This window comes from Gorilla gorilla, chromosome 10 (genome assembly GCF_029281585.2).
Source record: "Gorilla gorilla gorilla isolate KB3781 chromosome 10, NHGRI_mGorGor1-v2.1_pri, whole genome shotgun sequence".
Classification (NCBI taxonomy): domain Eukaryota; kingdom Metazoa; phylum Chordata; class Mammalia; order Primates; family Hominidae; genus Gorilla; species Gorilla gorilla.
In genome coordinates, this window is record NC_073234.2 from 142,170,096 (window position 1) to 142,188,508 (window position 18,413).

Genomic DNA, 18,413 nt, shown 5'->3' on the forward strand with positions numbered 1-18,413 from the left:
TGGAACAGAACAGAGCCCTCAGAAATAATGCCACATATCTACAACTATCTGATCTTTGACAAACCTGACAAAAACAAGAAATGGGGAAAGGATTCCCTATTTAATAAATGGTGCTGGGAAAACTGGCTAGCCATATGTAGAAAGCTGAAACTGGATCCCTTCCTTATACCTTATACAAAAATTAATTCAAGGTGGATTAAAGACTTAAATGTTAGACCTAAAACCATAAAAACCCTAGAAGAAAACCTAGGCAATACCATTCAGGACATAGGCATGGGCAAGGACTTCATGTCTAAAACACCAAAAGCAATGGCAACATAAGCCAAAATTGACAAATGGGATCTAATTAAACAAAAGAGCTTCTGCACAGCAAAAGAAACTACCATCAGAGTGAACAGGCAACCTACAGAATGGGAGAAAATTTTTGCAATCTACTCATCTGACACAGGGCTAATATCCAGAATCTACAAAGAACTCAAACAAATTTACAAGAAAAAACCAAATAACCCAATCAACAATTGGGTGAAGGATATGAACAGACACTTCTCAAAAGAAGACATTTATGCAGCCAAAAGACACATGAAAAAATGCTCATCATCACTGGCCATCAGAGAAATGCAAATCAAAGCCACAATGAGATACCATCTCAACCAGTTAGAATGGAGATCATTAAAAAGTCAGGAAACAACAGGTGCTGGAGAGGATGTGGAGAAATAGGAACACTTTTACACTGTTGGTGGGACTGTAAACTAGTTCAACAATTGTGGAAGTCAGTGTGGCGATTCCTCAGGGATCTAGAACTAGAAATACCATTTGACCCAGCCATCCCATTACTGGGTATATACCCAAAGGATTATAAATCATGTTGCTATAAAGACACATGCACATGTAGGTTTGTTGTAGCACTATTCACAATAGCAAAGACTTGGAACCAACCCAAATGTCCAACAATGATAGACTGGATTAAGCAATTATAAATCTTTTGTGCATTTTTTCTTACTTGAAAATGTTAAAACCATCAGAGAATACAGAAAGCACCACACCTCAACCCAGTGTCTGTGGTCATTGAGACAAGTGGTGTATTTAGATACAACAGTGAAGCATCATGTTCCTTCGGGGCCCCCATGAGCACCAGCCACTCACCAGCCCAGGGGCAGGAGTCCCTGTGCATAAAACCTGTCCCTGAAGTGATTAATAACCACGGTCGCAGACAGTCATTAGGAGACCTTAGTCATTTGCTGCATGATGGAGACGCCAAGTCTAAAGAAACTGCCTTTGAATGTTTTGCTAAACTCCATTGAATTGAGGAAAAATCTGACATGCATAATCAGTTCTTACAGACCCAAGAACAAGAAGAATTCAGTGACAAATGTATTGAGTGTGCCTGAGGAAACATCTATTTCACATCCACAAGAAACCATTCATTCTTATACTGCACAGCTTAGGCTAGACAGGAGAGAGATTGATGTGGATTATTTTTGTAGTGGGAGAAGGTCACATGTTAGGCAAGTTATGCCCACCAAAGTCCCCTATCCCCTGTATACAGAGTCCCGATATTCATCCCTAGACAGAAGGGCTTTGCCACATCAGTTTTTTCCACTTCAGATCCCTGATGAAAGAATCACAGTGGGAGACAATACTTGTGCTCCTTTCAAATAGGTAACAAATCATGACAAATGTGCACAACGAAAAACTCTTGACTGGCAGACGTCAAAGAGCATGCTAAGAGATAAAATTATCATCATGTCTCACCTCCTTGCTAACTCCAATCTAACTCCTTTGAAATATTCTGAGTTTACGACATGAGGGACACTGGACTTCCAAATCACACGTTGTCCACGTGATTCTTTTCAGGGATCTGCTAGTGGTGGATGGAGAGTTTCATAGGTTTTGGCTTTGCTAATAGCTCTCTGATTACACTTCCCCTTGCCTGGTTTGCCACTTTGGAGGGGTCTTCAATGAGGCTTGCGTCGTTCTAGTTTCACATGCAGAAAGTGCATTTGGTCATCAACTCAAATGTGTATTTCTTTTGTTAGATAATTCACTCAGTAACCAGAGATGATCAAGAAGGTTAAAACTGGAAGATAATCAATTGCTGACAATGACACTCTTCAGGGCAGGTGAACCAGTGTACAGATGACCCAGGCTGGCTCAGTTTACCTGTAGTGATATAGTGATGGCCAAGGACACACAAGTGTGTGACAGTAAAGCCATCTCTATTGTTCATGAATTGCATCAAAGCATAGATCATCATATCCTATTAATGAGGGCCACTTTACTACTCAAATGTAAGTACAAGAACCCTAATAATTCTCTCTGTGCTTTTACCCAGTTCTTCCACTTCTGGATCCCACCTCGACTGAACCTTACACAATCTACTGCTGGACTTTCCAATGGCATGAGTTGGTAAATCATCTCATTTTTGCAAAAGCAAGTGTAACTTGAGTTTCCATCACTTGCAGCTGAGAGAATACTTGTTCTTGAATTTTATCCACAATGAGGCGCTGGATGTTTTCTGTTTGCCCCATGAACTCACTCTCTGCCTTCCCTGTCTTGCTGTCTACTCTTACTGGTTCTTTTTTCCTTTCTGCTTTGGTTTCCAGTTGGCTCTGGCCAATGATAGAAGACGATAAAAGAGCGAGGGAGAATAAAGTCATGTGTTTATTTCTTCAGCGTTCTCCAAGCAGGGTTGCCAACTGCCTGGGTGTATTTTGTCACAGATCTCATAGCTTCTCTCAAGGCAGCCTGCTCCATCTGATTCTCCCCTTCTGAATTATAACCAGTTTTCACTGAGCACTTTCTATACTCAGGAACAGTGAGAGCTATCTTGTATACATTAGTTCCCTAAGTCCACTTCTACAGGAAATGTTTGTTAGAATTATTGTTTTGTTATAAATAAGGAACTTGAGAGGGACAAAGAACTCGAGTAACTCGTCAAAAGTCCTGTGCACTTCTGTGATCCCCTTACAGGCTAAAAATCTGACTCCACCAACACCGACTCTGGCTTCAAGCTTCATATTTCCCCAGTCCCCCTCACCCTTCACCTTCCCTTCTCAAAGTTACCCAGTAGCTCCCAATCACTCACTGGATGCAAGTTCTCAGTTTTCTGGACTGACTTGATCAAGGCTGGTATTGGTTAGTCTCCTGCTCACCTGCCCAGCCAGCCTCATCTCCTGTCTTTTGCCTCATTGCAGTCCTGAATTTTATGCTGTAAGGATGAAGAATCATTCCTCCTTTTCCAGTACCCATTAGAGTTTCCAACTCTGAGCTTTTTTATATTCTAGATCTTCTTCTTGCAGTAGTCTATATATGTTGCTATAGAGACTTGAACAAAGATAATGGCACTAAACTAAACATGAAGAGAAGGATGTGATAGACATAACTGATGGAGTATAGTATAGATGCTGATGGAGTATAGAGCCTGCTGAACTGCAGAGGCAGGAAGGAAGAAAAACACGTGTCTCCACAGTGATAGGATGATGCAGTAACCAATATCAGCATGGAAACTTGGAAGAAAAGATGAGATAATTGCTGCAGTTTCCTGAAGTGACTCAATTTTTCCTTTGGAGATGGCACACTGAGTATCCATCTTCTCTCCATGATTGTCCAACCTCCTTGAAGTTAGGTGGGGCTTTGTGACTCCTTTTGCTAGTGGGTTGAGCAGAAGTGAGATCTCTGCTGGGCTCAAGCATGGAAAGGCCGATCCCTGAACTTCCAGCTTCTCTTCCCAGTGGCAGAAAAGCAGAAGCCACAGTCAAGAGGGAGGAGCCACAAAATGGAACCAGCCTCAATTGCCGATGCTGAGCTCATATCTTATTTTGCAAAACAGAACTCAACCTGTGATAAGATAAACCAGTGATAGTTTGGAGTGTTGGCAATTCCAGCATGACCTTCCACTCCTGAACAGTACCTCTCCTCTAATAGCAGCAATTATGTGAGGAATTGTGTCCCCCTCCCTCGCTGAAATGTATATATTGAAATCCCAGCCTGCAGTGCCTAGAAGGTAATCCTATCAGAAGACACAGTCTTTAAAGAAATAATTAAATTAAAATGAAGTCTTCAGGGTGGGTCATAATCCAATACGACTAGTGTCCTCGTAAGAAGAGGAAATTTGGACAGAAGTACCTGTGCACACAGAGGAAAGACCATGGGAAGATGCAGAGAGAAGACAGCCATCTGGGAACCAAAGGGAGAGGCCGCCAAAGAAACCAACCCTGTCTGCATCCTGATCTTGGATTTCCATATTATGGAAGCTTCCATGTTATGAGAAAATAAATTTCTATTTTTTTAGACACCCAATCTGTGTTCTTTTGTTATGACAGCACTAACAAACTAATACAGCACCATTTTTTCCCTTTCCTTTTGGAGAAGCACCACACCATATTCAACCTATGCCGTCAGGTGGAGCTGACTCCCACCCTGGCTATGGGGTGAGCTAATGATCCAGGATGGCCAATCAGAGCCTTCCACCCTACTGTCAACAATGAGTGCTTCGGGAATGAGCCAGCAATGACATCCAAGTTAATAAGAACTGGTGAGCACTGCATGGAAGACTTCATGTTTTAAGTGTTGGAATTAAGAAACGGTGTCTCCTGCAGAGATAACCAAACTCATAGAATATGTCCAATATCACCAAGACAAAACCTTCTTGGGATTGAGGCAAATTATAAAGAAAGAACAGAACAAAAGAGCAAGGATACAAAGAGGAAAACAATTGCTGACCGAAGTGTTTCAATTCCTGGATCCCTTCCTGACTGAACCCTCAGATCAATTCCTGGGCATGAGGCAGTAAGTTAGCTCATTTTGCTGAAGTAAGTGTTCTGTCACTTGCAGCTGAATGGATCCTGCCTGATTAAGACAATAGAATTTCATGTAATGATAAGAACCAAATCTAAAATTCTTAGCAGACACTAAGCATTTTACATAGATTATTATATTTAATCCTCATAATTATTTAAACTATGGGACTACTATTATCTTTGTTTTATAGATAAGGAACATGAAGCTAGAGGAGATAAGTTCTCATTGGCTGAGCTGGAATTTGCATGCATTTGCCTCTAACTGCACAGACTGTCTTCTGAACCCCGTCAGACTTTCACCCTTCCTTTTTTGAAGCTTTACAGACCCCACAGGTTAATAGCAATCAATACTCTTATTTTGTAGATTAGCAAACTTAATCATTTGAAAGTTAAATATCTTGGTAACAGTCAAGGTCTAACACAAATCTGGCAGAATTAAAATTCCATTCATTTTGAGTCCACAGGAGAACGCTCCTTTAAAATTCTAATTTTCCTGGGAAATGCTGAACTTGAACTCTTAGAAGCTAAATCCTTCGTTGCTAATTCTCACTGCAACAGCAACCAGGGCACTGTCCACATATGAGCACACATAGGACACAGGTGAGGAGGGACAGCGATGACACTGGCTGCCAACTGAATTTACTGAGTGCTTTCTGCATGACAGCCACTGTCCCAGTCATTCTCCACACACTGGCTAATTTAATCCTCACATCTCCCCTGTGATGTATGTCATGTTAAGTATCCCATTTTATGGATGAGAAAAACTGAGGGTAGGTAACTTGCCCAAGGTCAGACCACTGGTAGAGTGTGCGGAGGGGGTCACGGGGAGGGGAGAGGGTTGCCGACCTCCACTGACCCTGAACCCTTGGTTGTGAAAGGAGCACCTCCCTCCCCACAGCCCTCTCTCTAATGCTGGACACTGAGAAGTCTAGTCTCCTGCCTGCAAGATTCCAAGGCTTTATAATTGCCACAGAATCCTCAAAGCGTGGTCTATCTATTTCCCTTTATGGGCAAGATTATCACCAGGGAAAAGTGGTAGAGGGGCTCTATGATCCCAGAGTGTCCCCAGAATGGATGGATGGCCTCTGTCATTACACACCAAACCCTGGGGTATAACATAAACCCGAGCTGGGATGCTGTTTTCCAGGCAGAGAGAACCATCATGTGGGTGAATGTTGCCTAAGCTCACTGGGGCCTCCTCCTGGAAAATGAATCTGGCCTCTCAGTTCCATTCCAGGTAGCAGCTGGTAGGACCATTTATGTGGAAGGCTGGCTGGGGGCATCACTATGACATGTGGCCCAAGAGATAGCAAGGAATGAGGTAGGACGGATGCCTGATGCCAGACGCTGCAGCTTTTCCTTATCAGAGCAACAGCCCCAGGACATACCACATTTAAAAGTGGTGATGCAGTTTGTTCCCTTTTTCCCTTATCCTTACATGTTCTTGGGGATTATAGCAGTCATATTGGCTTGGGATTTGAGTGAAAATCATTTTCAGGCCAAAGATGGTGACCTGAGAATCACTAACCCATTGGCTCATAGCTCAATTTTCACTTAGTTTGTGGTGTCCTCTTCTATTAATTCAAATGACTTTTTATTATGAAATTATTATTTTTTTTTTGAGATGAAGTTTCTCTCTTGTTGCTCAGGCTGGGGTGCAATAGAGCAATCTCAGCTCATGGCAACCTCTGCCTCCTGGGTTCAAGCGATTCTCCTGCCTCAGCCTCCGAGTAGCTGGGTTTACAGGCATACACCACCACGCCAGTCTAATTTCTTGTATTTTTAGTAGAGACAGGGTTTCTCCATATTGGTCAGGTTGGTCTCAAACTCCCGACCTCAGGTGATCTACCCGCCTCTGCCTCCCAAAGTGATGGGATTACATATATATATATATATATATATATATATATATATATATATATATATATATATATATATGGTGAAAAACAATCTTTAAAAAATCACCAGAAAATGTAGTGCTTATAGACAGATGACTTATCTTTTGTTAATCACACCTCATCCTCCTTTTTCACACATACATACAGTCTAAGTACCAGATTTGCACATTCGGTTTCAGCAAGAAGAATTCATTTAATTCCCGCACTCTCTGCTCACAAGACCTATTCTCAGGATCCATTTCTAACGCTGAAGCAGCTGAGGCTCCAAGACAAGGGCTCTGTGCCACTGTGCAGTTGGCTTGAAGTTACAGAAGTTCTCCTTTTAGGGCTCTGGAAGTTGGCTGACTCATGGCAGGGCCAGGAGCACTTGCTGTGTGCAGGGCTCTCATGTGCTTTGCTGCTTTCTGATTAGTTACTGTTAATATTTCATTGGGTTTCCTTTGTTTCTGTTTAGCGAAAGAGGTGGCCTTACAGCTTGAATTACGTGAATATCATGTGTCATGTTATGTTTTCATTGTGAGTTGGCTTAAATGATTACTCTAAAGTGCTTGATATGGTTTGGCTGTGTCCCCACCCAAATCTCATCTAGAATTGTAACTCCCATAATCCCCATGTGTCATGGGAGGGACCTGGTGGGAGAGAATTGAATCATGGGGGCAGGTTTTTCCTGTGCTGTTCTCATGATAATGAATAAGTCTCACAAGATCTGATGGTTTTATAAAGGACAGTTCCCCTGCACACACTTCCCTGCCTGCCACCATGTAAGATGTGTCTTTGCTCCTCCTTCATCTTCCATCATGATTGTGAGGCCTCCCCAGCCATGCTGAACTATGAGTCAATTAACTCTCTTTCCTTTGTAAATGACCCAGTCTCAGGTTATGTCTTTATTGGCAGCATGAGAACAGACTAATACAGTGCTTAAAGAGAAAATATGGACAATCAGATTATAGTCATTATCGAGAAAAAACTTCCTGTCAACTGCTAACTCCTGGAATAATTATTTCAGTTTTTGTAAGATTTGATGTTATTTAGGAATGCATAATAATAACTGTGGCATTGAGGAACTCATAAAACTATTCCTGTGGAAATTAACTATATTATGTTGTATAACATTCAACATTGTGTAACATTCAACAATGCATCCTGTGATGTATATTTCAAGAGCATATTGTATGGGTAAACTGGGACACTGGAGAGGGAATAAGATCCTTTCTGTATAAACAGGATAGACGGAGGGGCCATGCATTTTTCCTCACCACTGAATCTGGAATGCTTAGCATAGAATAAAATAGCAGATACTTTATATGTGTTGTTAACTAGTAACTAGTTAATTAAAAGATTTCATAATTTCATGTGTAATTTTTTGGTGCCAGTCAACATTATGTCAGAAGATACCTTCATTCTGCTGAAAGAGTCAGTGGAAGTGAAGGAGTTAGAAAATGATGATGGGATCTGTAAACTGACAGGCCATTTAGCAAACGTCATGCAGTTACATCAGCCAGGTCGCTCCTGTGCTTAAAACATTTGTACCAGACATTCTGTAGATCATCAGGTCCTTGGCTTTGAGTTCTCCTTCTTCTTTCTTGAGGCCATTTCAGCATTCATGGACACCTACTCTTTCCACAGGCAGGTGACCAGAAACTATTGTCCACAAAGCACTAACAGAGCATTTTGGGGTAACATAAAAAACTATAAAAAGGGGTTATTTATGAAATTTTCATTATAGCTGGAGGACATATAAAAATAATCTCAAAGCTCATGTGGGATAAATTATAAATCTATGTATATAGCTTATATCACTATATATGAGTTTTTAAAAATTCTGTACAAGCAGAGAACACAAGGACACACCTAGGCATCAGTCTGATTCCCTAGTTAGCAGGAAGGGAATATAAAAGTATTTTAGAATGATGGGTCTGATGATGAGGAAAAAGGGCAGGGAAAGAAACAAGCGTTCATTTATTGACTAAGAGCAAAGGCAATGTGCTAGACACTTCACAAATGCCACTGCATTTTTATCCCAAACACCTTATAATGGCCAGGGGTGTGACCTAACTCACCCACATGCCCACAGATGCTATGTGCAGAATGAAAGAGGAGACCCAGTTCCTCTGTCCCCTATTCCACCTCAGCACCTTGCCCCTCGAGGTTCTGTAATGGTTCTGCCTTCAATAACATGCAGGCTGATCAGTCTCTTTTTGGGGTGGCAGAGACTGGGATCCAGTGGGCTCCCTTCTCAATGCACTTTAGCTGACCTACTATTTCAGCCTCTCAACCCAACACTTTCTAAGTCCATTCCTAATGAGCCACAACATGCTTTAGGTATATTTCATCTATACATATTGACAGACAAGGTTCATTTTAAGCAAATTTAGTTGAACAATTATGAGCCCCTTGAGGCTAAGGACAACATTTATCTCCTTACCACCCAAAACCCATGGCCAAGAACAATCTCCCACATGTGTTGGGGGTCAGAGAGTGGCAGAAAATGAATATGCATTATAAAAAATCATGATCTATGGTATTAAGAACCTGGATTAAAAATAATTTGTTCTTATATTTATGTGTGTGCTGTTCTTTTATGTGTGTGTGTGTGTGTCCTACTATATATAAAGGATTATATATATATAGTATCATACATATCTATCTATCTATCTATCTATCTATCTATCTATCTATCTATCTACCTATCTATCTACCTAGTAGGATATGTATCCTACTCTTAGGATCTAGGACAAAGAATAACATTCTAGCCATGAAAATACATAATAGGCAACTAAATAAAAATTAGTTATTTAATCACAGATTTAGTATATATACAAGATCAAACCTAGGGGAATGAACATATGACAGGAGAGTCAAGACAAATTTGTGTAATCAGGAAAATCCATTCAGGAAGTGACATTTGTTCTGAAATTTTTTTAAATAAGTGAAATCAACTGGATGAGTGAGTAATCAGAACATTCTATAAAAAGGGAATCAGAAAGAAGGAATGACACATGCCCCGGATGAGAAGTCCAGTGCTTTTCATGAACTGACAAATAAATCACAATGGCCACTCTGCAAAAACAAAATAAAACAAAGATTCTCAAGAATGAGGGTAAGGTGAGATGAGGCCAGAGAGGTCAGCAGAGGCTGGGACATATTAAATCTTTTCAGCTATTGGAAGAATCAAGATCGTTTTAGAAAAGTAAGTTGTGAGCCACAGAAAGACATTAAGTAAGGAAATACTATAATCAGATTTGGTTGCTGTAAGAGAAACCCAGTAGGGAACAAAAGATGAATTGAGATACACTGGCTAGTTTGAACTGGAAATTGTACAAAAGGCTGGAATTGAAGGACATTTATGGGATAGAGGCAGCAGACCATGGCTGGACTTGGTCATGAGATGAGAGAGCTCTCACTGGAGAATTCCATTTTTTAGCACTGAATACAAGGCAGAGCCATCCATTGATTCAGGAGACCCGGAAAATGAGCACGGGGAATGTGATGAGTTCCATTATAGGTGATGCGTAATCCTGATTTTCCATGATACCCGTGAAAGATGGGCATTAAGAAATAATTTGTAGTAGGATAGCCATGCACTCAAGTTACTATTTCCAACTACTTACTATGCTCAGGGTGCTGTTCTGTGCAAGATGACAATGCCAAGACAACTTGTCCCTGGATTCTGCCCACAACAGAATACAGAAAGGGAAATGAGGCATGGATAGCACAGATACAAGGTAAAACCATACTGATCTCCTCCTGTGAGATTCCTTCCCTCTTCCAATACAATCAAATCTTCCAGTGAGAGGTATCAGAGGAAGCTTCTCAGGGGCAGAAAAGAGAAACAATAGAAGGCCATATATAAAGGGCTGAAAAGATAAACAGCAGAAAGCCTATGTAAAATGCAGGTTAACCGCCCTATTTCTTCTTGAAGAGTCATAAAGGGGTTGAAAATATTGTTAATTCACTGAGGCTCATGGAGAAGGTGAATTGACTGTTTAAATTGTCAGACATGGTCCATCCTTTTCACCTGTGAAAGTCATTCATTTCTCAAGGTCAAGGAAAAGATTCTGTTCAATCTCTTTTATCTTGGCTGTGTAAACCAAAGGAAGAGTCAGCAGTTTAAAGGAATAGTTGTTGGGTTTAATCAGCCTTTGGTGGCAAACTCGGTTTCCAATTACAGTGAAGAAAGTTTTCTGAATAAAGTTTCCTGTAATAAACATTCATAGTCTCAGTAATAAAGCCAATAGTTCTTGATGCAGTTAAAATGAACTTTCAATATAATGAAAAATTTATTTTCCTATCTAAACAGAGAAAAATTCAAAAGCTATAATGCCATGATATGGATCAATTAAGTATGACATATATGTCATGATAATAAGAATGTAAACTATCTGGTAATCTTCCCTCTTCCCTATGTAAACAAAGGCTAAATATCAGTGAAGAAAATCCTTGAAAACACTTGTGTCAGTAGCTTCTTAAATTTGTTCTCAAATGTTCTGTCCAACAAACGTAAAACAAAATGTCGAGTCCTAAAATACATTAGCTTGTATTTTAACCCAAGCTGAATCAAATAAATTTGGGGTAGCTTACAGCAATGTATTGTTCTACTAGCTTACACTGTCTCTGATCACTGCTCATTTTGTAAGGAGCTACCATATTTGTCAGCAAGCAAAACTCATCTTTACCAAAAAGCAATATATTTACCCCATGTCTAGTGAACTAAGCCTATTGAAAGCCCAACAGGGAAGGAAAGAGGAATAGTGGATTTATAGACCATGGTAACATCATTAGCCCCTGGTGGCAGAAAACGGAAACACAAACATCACAGAAAAGATTGGTGATTTCTACCCTTGCGTGCTTTTCTTTTTCTTTTTTTGTTTTTTTCTTTTGAGGTGGAGTTTCACTCTGTCACCCAGGCTGCAGTGCAATGGCATGATATTGGCTCACTGCAACCTCAGTCTCACGGGCTCAAGCGATTCTCCTGTCTCAGCCTTCCAAGTAGCTGGGATTACAGGCGCCCACCACCAGGCCCAGCTACTTTTTTGTATTTTTAGTGGAGACAGGGTTTCGCCATGTTGGCCAGGCTGGTCTCAAACTCCTGACCTCAGGTGATCCACCCACCTCAGCCTCCCAAAATGCTGGGATTACAGGCGTGAGCCACCGCATCCGGCTGCTTTTCTTTACTTGAGAAATAAGGTATTAGCCACCTAGATAATCAGGGGGTAAATTATGGACTATTTTCTGACTAGATTTAAATTGATCACTGCCATAAACCATGGCTCAAATAGGAATGGAATTTCCGGGAAGCTCTTGAAGGCATGGTTTAGGCTGGTTTCTATCAGAATTATTTTCCCCTTTGCTGCTTGTTCATGTGCTCATAGCCAAGCAAATACTGGCTTTTACTACATACATGAGAATGACCTTGGGGTACCTTCAATTTTTTTTTTTACAGGTTTTGTACTGATTTATACAAAAATATTGGCTTGTCAATATGCAACACAGCCTGTGTGGGAATTCAGTCAAATTTATAGGTTTTTGTTGTTGTTGTTGCTTGATTTCCTTTGCTTTCAAGTAAAGGCATTTGTTCTTATTTCATACGATTTTACGTTGAGACTTGCTTTTTAGTCACCAATATTTCCTGAACTGCAGTGCTGCCATTTGCTTTTATAGACCACAAATAAGGGATAAGAATCTACTTAGCAGTATTTTTCTTGGCATTTTTTTGTCTGCTTTGAACCAGTATTTACTTAAGCCAATATATTTCTTTTAGTTATGTGATTTTTACATTTCTCAGAGCTAATGGACTATTATTTTATATTTCAAACAGTTTCCTGCTACATTCCAATCTAGATTATGATGTATCTGCATGGGTATAATAATGTATTTCCTCTATAAAACCTTTTAAATATCACTTTCAATGAATCCACTGTAAAAATCACTCAGATCTTCCTACAAATATTCCACATTAAATAAGAATGTTTTATGTTCTGATATGCCTGGAACACTAGCAAATAAAATACTTGCAACTTGTCCTTAAAGTGCCATGAATGAGTGAAATGAAACTAGCATTTGCTGCACACAGAGGCCTCTTTAAATGAAATATTTTATTTAACTTTCAAGAAAAAACCACACATGTAGTTATATTGGAACCTAGAAGCTTGGAGGACTGTGCAAAGCAAAGACCCACCATTCAGAAGAAAGACTACCACCCAGTTGCTAGCGATGCCTGAGAACTGGGAGGAAGGTCCCCAGGGAGCTGAGACCCAGACTCTGAAAAGATGAAAATGCCCAGGAGATGCTGATGTCTTTCGAGCTTGTGCTGAAGCTGGCCTCAGACAGTAGGAAGAAGCTGGAAGCTAGAATCAATGACTGCTGCCAGCATGCAGGGCCATTTACTGGATGGCATAGGGGAACAGCAGGAAAGACATAAAGAGCAAGATCCTTTTCCCCTTCTACCCCCAAGTTCTCCCTCTAGTGTCCCTAATGACAGAGCCCAATAGAAAGCAGCCGGCAAAGCAGAGGTGTGGTTTGCAGAGCTCCAGCCCTGACATCAGGGTGTGAAAGGGCAGGTCTGGAGCTGAGGTAGTAGCTTAAAGCCAGCATAAACAGTTCCACCCTCAAAATGTCGCATTTTATATATGTTTTTTTCTTCTTCCGCGTGTCTTAGAGACAAACAAATAAAACACACTTCTGGATGGTTTAGAAAGAATTCTCAATAAGTAAAATAGAACAGGCATTTACTAAGCACAGATAGCTCCTTAATGAACCCAGAAAGTTCTCAATCAGCTCTGAGCTGCGTATGTTATGATCTCCTTTCTCAGGGGAAAGAAGCTGAGCTCAGCAGGTGGCATGACCAGCCCAATGCTACACAACTAAGGAGTTGCAGACCCAGACCCAGGACTGCCCCTTTCCAAGTCAAAGAATATGTTCTCACTCCTGGTACTGACTGCTACAGAACATAGGCTTGACTCTGTGAACTGGGTTTTGTTATACTTATGACTTTTAGTAGGATTTGGGATGCTGGCACCTACAGCCTGTGCTCGGGTGTTTGGTAAATGAAGGAATGTCAGCATTCTGAAAGGCACACGGTATTGAAGACAAGATCTGAGAAGTTAGCAGGGCACACACATGCAGAGGGGTATGTCTTAACAAGGCAAAATTCACATCCTCTATTGTAGCTTCATTTATTTATATTTCAGCAATTATCTGCAATGAGGGGCATCTTACAACTAATTCATCTTGTAGGCAGCGTTTGTTTTTCTTAATGGTATATAAAATAAGAGTAAGTCTGACCAATGCTAGCATCTTACATCTAATGAAATATGGTACAGTATTTATTATAACCATTGTCAGAAAGACAGCAGTCAAACTCTTTGAGGAAGGGGTGCCTTTTCTAACTTTACAAAGGTACCACATGGACAGGTAGCTGCCTGGGGAGTTGAATATTATACATTTTCAATATGAATATTTTTGCAGTGGAATAAAACTAACATGACAATAATGTATCCCATATTCAGAAGTATTAATAATTAATGGAATTTGGGATAAAAAGAGGCCAAGAGCGGTGGCTCATGCCTGTAATCCCAGCACTTTGGGAGGCTGAGGCGGGCGGATCACCTGAAGTCAGGAGTTTGAGACCAGACTGGTCAACAGGGCGAAACACGTCTCTACTAAAAATACAAAAATTAGCTGGGTGTGGTGGCACATGCCTATAATTGCAGCTACTTGGGAGGCTGAGGCAGGAGAATCACTTGAATCTAGGAGGTGGAGGTTGCAGTGAGCCGAGATTGCGCCACTGCACTCTAGCCTGGCAACAGAGTGAGATTCCATCTCAAAAACAAACAAACAAACAAACAAACAAACAAACAAACAACTTTCCCTTTAAAATTTCTACATATTTCTAAACTTATATTTTTTTAAAAAAGGAATATTTTGCACATTTTAGCATTTTTTCTCCTCAGAAGACAAAAGTTCAAATGAAATATTTTATATATACTCAGACCTCTCATATATGTTTTACTCTGTTTTCCATTAGAATCCATCAAAACCATAACCTTATCCATCAAAATCACACCATTTTACATTCATCTATTACTTTATTCCTATAGCATTTCCATTTCATGCCTCATTGAATTCTATGATCTTTCCATTGCCAGTACAGGATGCAAATCACAGGCAGATGATTCGCAAAGACTCTTCTCTTCCGCCCAGATCTTGATGTCCTACCATCCCCTAAAGTTGATGTATGTGGGGTTCTGAAAGGTAACCATGCTTACTTTCTGGTTTGGTCCCCTCTGTATTGGGGACCCTGATATCACCCTTATGTTCAGAGAGTCACTAGAAATACTCAAGGGGCTCAGCATAGAGTTGTACTCCTGGCTAATATTTATTACAGCAGCAAAATGAGGCAACACAGTCAGATTGTAAGGGACAAAGACACAGGGGGAGTCTGGAGGAATTCATAGGCAGCCTTTGTCATGCTTTCTTCCTCCTATATGAGAGTTACACAGAGTGAGCTTTTCTGCAAAATGTTCAGAAGGTTTCTGCCCGGGGAAGCCCAAGGTTTTTATCTGGACCTGCTCACATAGGCAGTCTGCCAATCACGTTTCAAAATTTCAGATTCACAGAAAGAAACCAGATGTTCAGCAAAAGCCACATGATTGGCACAAACATTCTAAAAACAGTGAGTCATTATTATCACTTAGGGAATAGCTCAAATGCAAAGTACCCAGACACCAGCCAATGGCCAGCAAGCAGGTCTTTCTAAGAAGAGCAGTTTCTGGCTATGTTAACATTATTCTGCAAACCCTCCAAGCTCCATCACTGGCCCAGCCACAGCTACTAGGTGGCTGGACGGAAAGAAGCCTCATTCTTTCCAAAGATGACTGTAGATAGTTAGACTCATTAGTTCCTACCGTAATTTGTTGTTTGTTCCGGGTGACACAATAGAGCATGTGAAATTACAAAACTCTTTCATATCTCCATATTCAATTTCACTGGACATGTTAGCTCCACTTCTCTTTTTTTTTTTTTTTTGGCAGAGTCTCACTCTGTCACCCAGGTTGGAGTGCAGTGGTGCAATCTCAGCTCACTGCAACCTTTGCTTCCCAGGTTCAAGTGATTCTGGCGCCTTAGTCTCCTGAGTAGCTGGGACTACAGGCATGTGCCACCATACCTGGCTAATTTTTATGTTTTTATATTTTTGGTAGAGACAGGGTTTTACCATGTTGGCCAGGCTGATCTCAAACTCCTGACCTCGAGTGATCTGCCCACCTTGGCCTCCCAAATTGCTGAGATTACTGATGTGAGCCACTGCACCTGGCCAGTTCCTCTTCTTATATAATTTTAAAATGTTTACAAGCCATGTGTATAATGCTTTACTTTAATTAAACAATCTGCAAAACAACATTTTCAGTTTCTTTATGAAGCTAAACATAATAACAACAAAAAAGTCACTTTATGTAAAAATATTCTAAACACACTCTTCTCAGCCAATGCCAAGACTAGAAATCATTTCAACTGTTAGAAAACAAAATAGTTTTGTGTTGTGTGTTTGTGTTTTGTCTTACATCTCTTCTAGATGTAGAACAAGACTACCTTTTGCAGACTAGGAGGCAAATTGACACACTATAGACATATGATAATTATTCTATTTGTCATTGAACATTTATTGCCAAATCATCAACTATAGCAAATGTAAATGTAAATTTCTATAAATATAGAATATATAGAACCAGGTAGCCCAAAGTGGTATTTTGTTCAACAACCTAAAATAAATTCTACCTGGCCTAGACTATTCCTAGATATAAAAAGAAAAATAAATCTATGTCAAAGTGAATTTTAACCATGAAATGCTCTCACATCTTCTAATTTTAAAGGACCTGAATGATGTAAAGAACTTTTTCAGAACAGAAATTGGGAAGGCAAAGTGACTCTGTTTAACTTTGGTGTGAATTCAAGTTGGGGGACCATTGACCCCACCCTATGTGTTACTGTTGCTTCTCAGAAATACCTCAAAGAGCAGCTGCTTTCCAAATTGTCCTGATTTGGACAGTTTCTTTTTCTTTCTACAGTCTTTTTAAAAAACTTTCAAGTTCAGGAGTACATGTGAAGGTTTGTTTTATAGGTAATCTTGTGTCATGGGGGTTTGTCGTATAGATTATTTCATCACCCAGGTATTAAGGTTAGGACCCACTAGTTATTTTTCCTGACATTCTCCCTCTTCCCATTCTCCACCCTCCAGTAGGCCCCAGTGTGTGTTGTTCCCCTCTCTGTGTCCATGTGTTCCCATCATTTTGCTCCTACTTATAAGTGAGAACATGTGGTATGTGGTTTTCTGTTGATTTGGGCAGTTTCTAAACAACTTTTTTTAAAAAACAGCAATGACTCTGGGAAACATAACTTGAGGATATAGAACTGCTAAGCCAAATTTTGTGCACGAATGCTCAATACAGGAGGTGAAAGGACTGTTGGCAAGGGAGTGAATTGAGGAGGAGGTATCCAGAGGATAGAATGGATGATGTGGGGTTGTTCTCTATCCAGCCCTTAAACCAGGTTAGAGTTCCTAGGCACAGGTGAAGCCCAGAGCCCAGAAAGCTATTTTGCCTAGAGATTTGGTGAGGTTCTATTCAGGTAGCGATGATTAGAACCTTATGGGAGTATGAGCAGGCACATTCCCTGCCTTGCCCCTTAGACACTGCTACATGGAAGGAAGACAGGATTGAAATGAAGACAGTGAAATGGGACATTACTCATCTCAGGCCTTATCCCTGTCCCCACCCCCTCCATTCAAATAACATCTCTGGATTTGGTTTTTAGATTCCAAACTTTCTCAACTCTAGTGTACGTGGTTTGGGTGTCATCTCCAAGCCACAGCACGAACCAAATAACGCAAGCCTAACTCGCTCACCGCATCTTGCACACTGGACACAGAAAGTGAAGGAAAGAACTCCAATTTACATGCAAATGTATATATTTGAGATGACTATGTTTCATTCCCTCTGCACCATCCCGAGTCACAGTTGGTAAAAGATTTCCAGGGTGGAAGTGGGAGCTTTAAATTAATGTAGAATATAAAGGATTGAGGAATTCAAGTGTTAAATTAGACCACTATAATCAATCTAATTATATTTGAAGGTTATAATTCTATCTGAGGCAAAAATGTGCATTCCCTTCATCTTAGGAGGTATTTAAATCATTTACTTACAAAAATAGATCACAGCATGTTAGAGGCAGCAGCAATCACTTTATTCAGTGGTTGGGCCAACTGACACCCAGAGGTCGGGTGGCTTATCCATGGTCGAGGAAATGAAAGACTAACTTAAATAACAAAGACAGCTCTTGGCTTCTTGGCTCAAGGCTGCTTTCACTTTGGAAGTTTCCTCTAAACAATGATCTATGTAAGGAGTGTGGGATTATATGCATGTTGGACACACTGACAGAGGACAAAGCCATGTAGGGTGAAGGCCAGAAAGGAAGCAAGGGAGAAGGGAGGGATGGAGGGCTGAGAAATTTGTCAAGTGGCAACCTAGGGCTCTTTCTCCGATTCTGTCCTAGTGGGGGACTCCTCTACCCCTTCACCAACACCTGTTTTTCCTCATGAGGTCAGACTAATCGAAGAAATGGTACCTCTTGTCTGGCCTCTCTTTGATGCTTGACCTTATTCTCAAAAAGAAGTCAAAGATTATTTGAGTCACAAGATACAGCTCAGATTTTGTCTAGCATT

The 18,413-nt window shown here is 40.5% G+C and overlaps 1 long non-coding RNA gene across 1 annotated transcript in view; it reads left to right on the top strand.

Annotated features, from left to right (window-relative positions):
• Positions 1 to 18,413, top strand: part of LOC129525784 (uncharacterized) — a 29,419-nt gene that overhangs the window by 2,768 nt on the left and 8,238 nt on the right. Inside the window, exons 3-4 of the long non-coding RNA XR_008670253.1 lie at positions 2,333 to 2,406; positions 14,845 to 14,950. This is a non-coding gene — a long non-coding RNA (uncharacterized lncRNA). The remainder of the gene's footprint in view (positions 1 to 2,332; positions 2,407 to 14,844; positions 14,951 to 18,413) is intronic.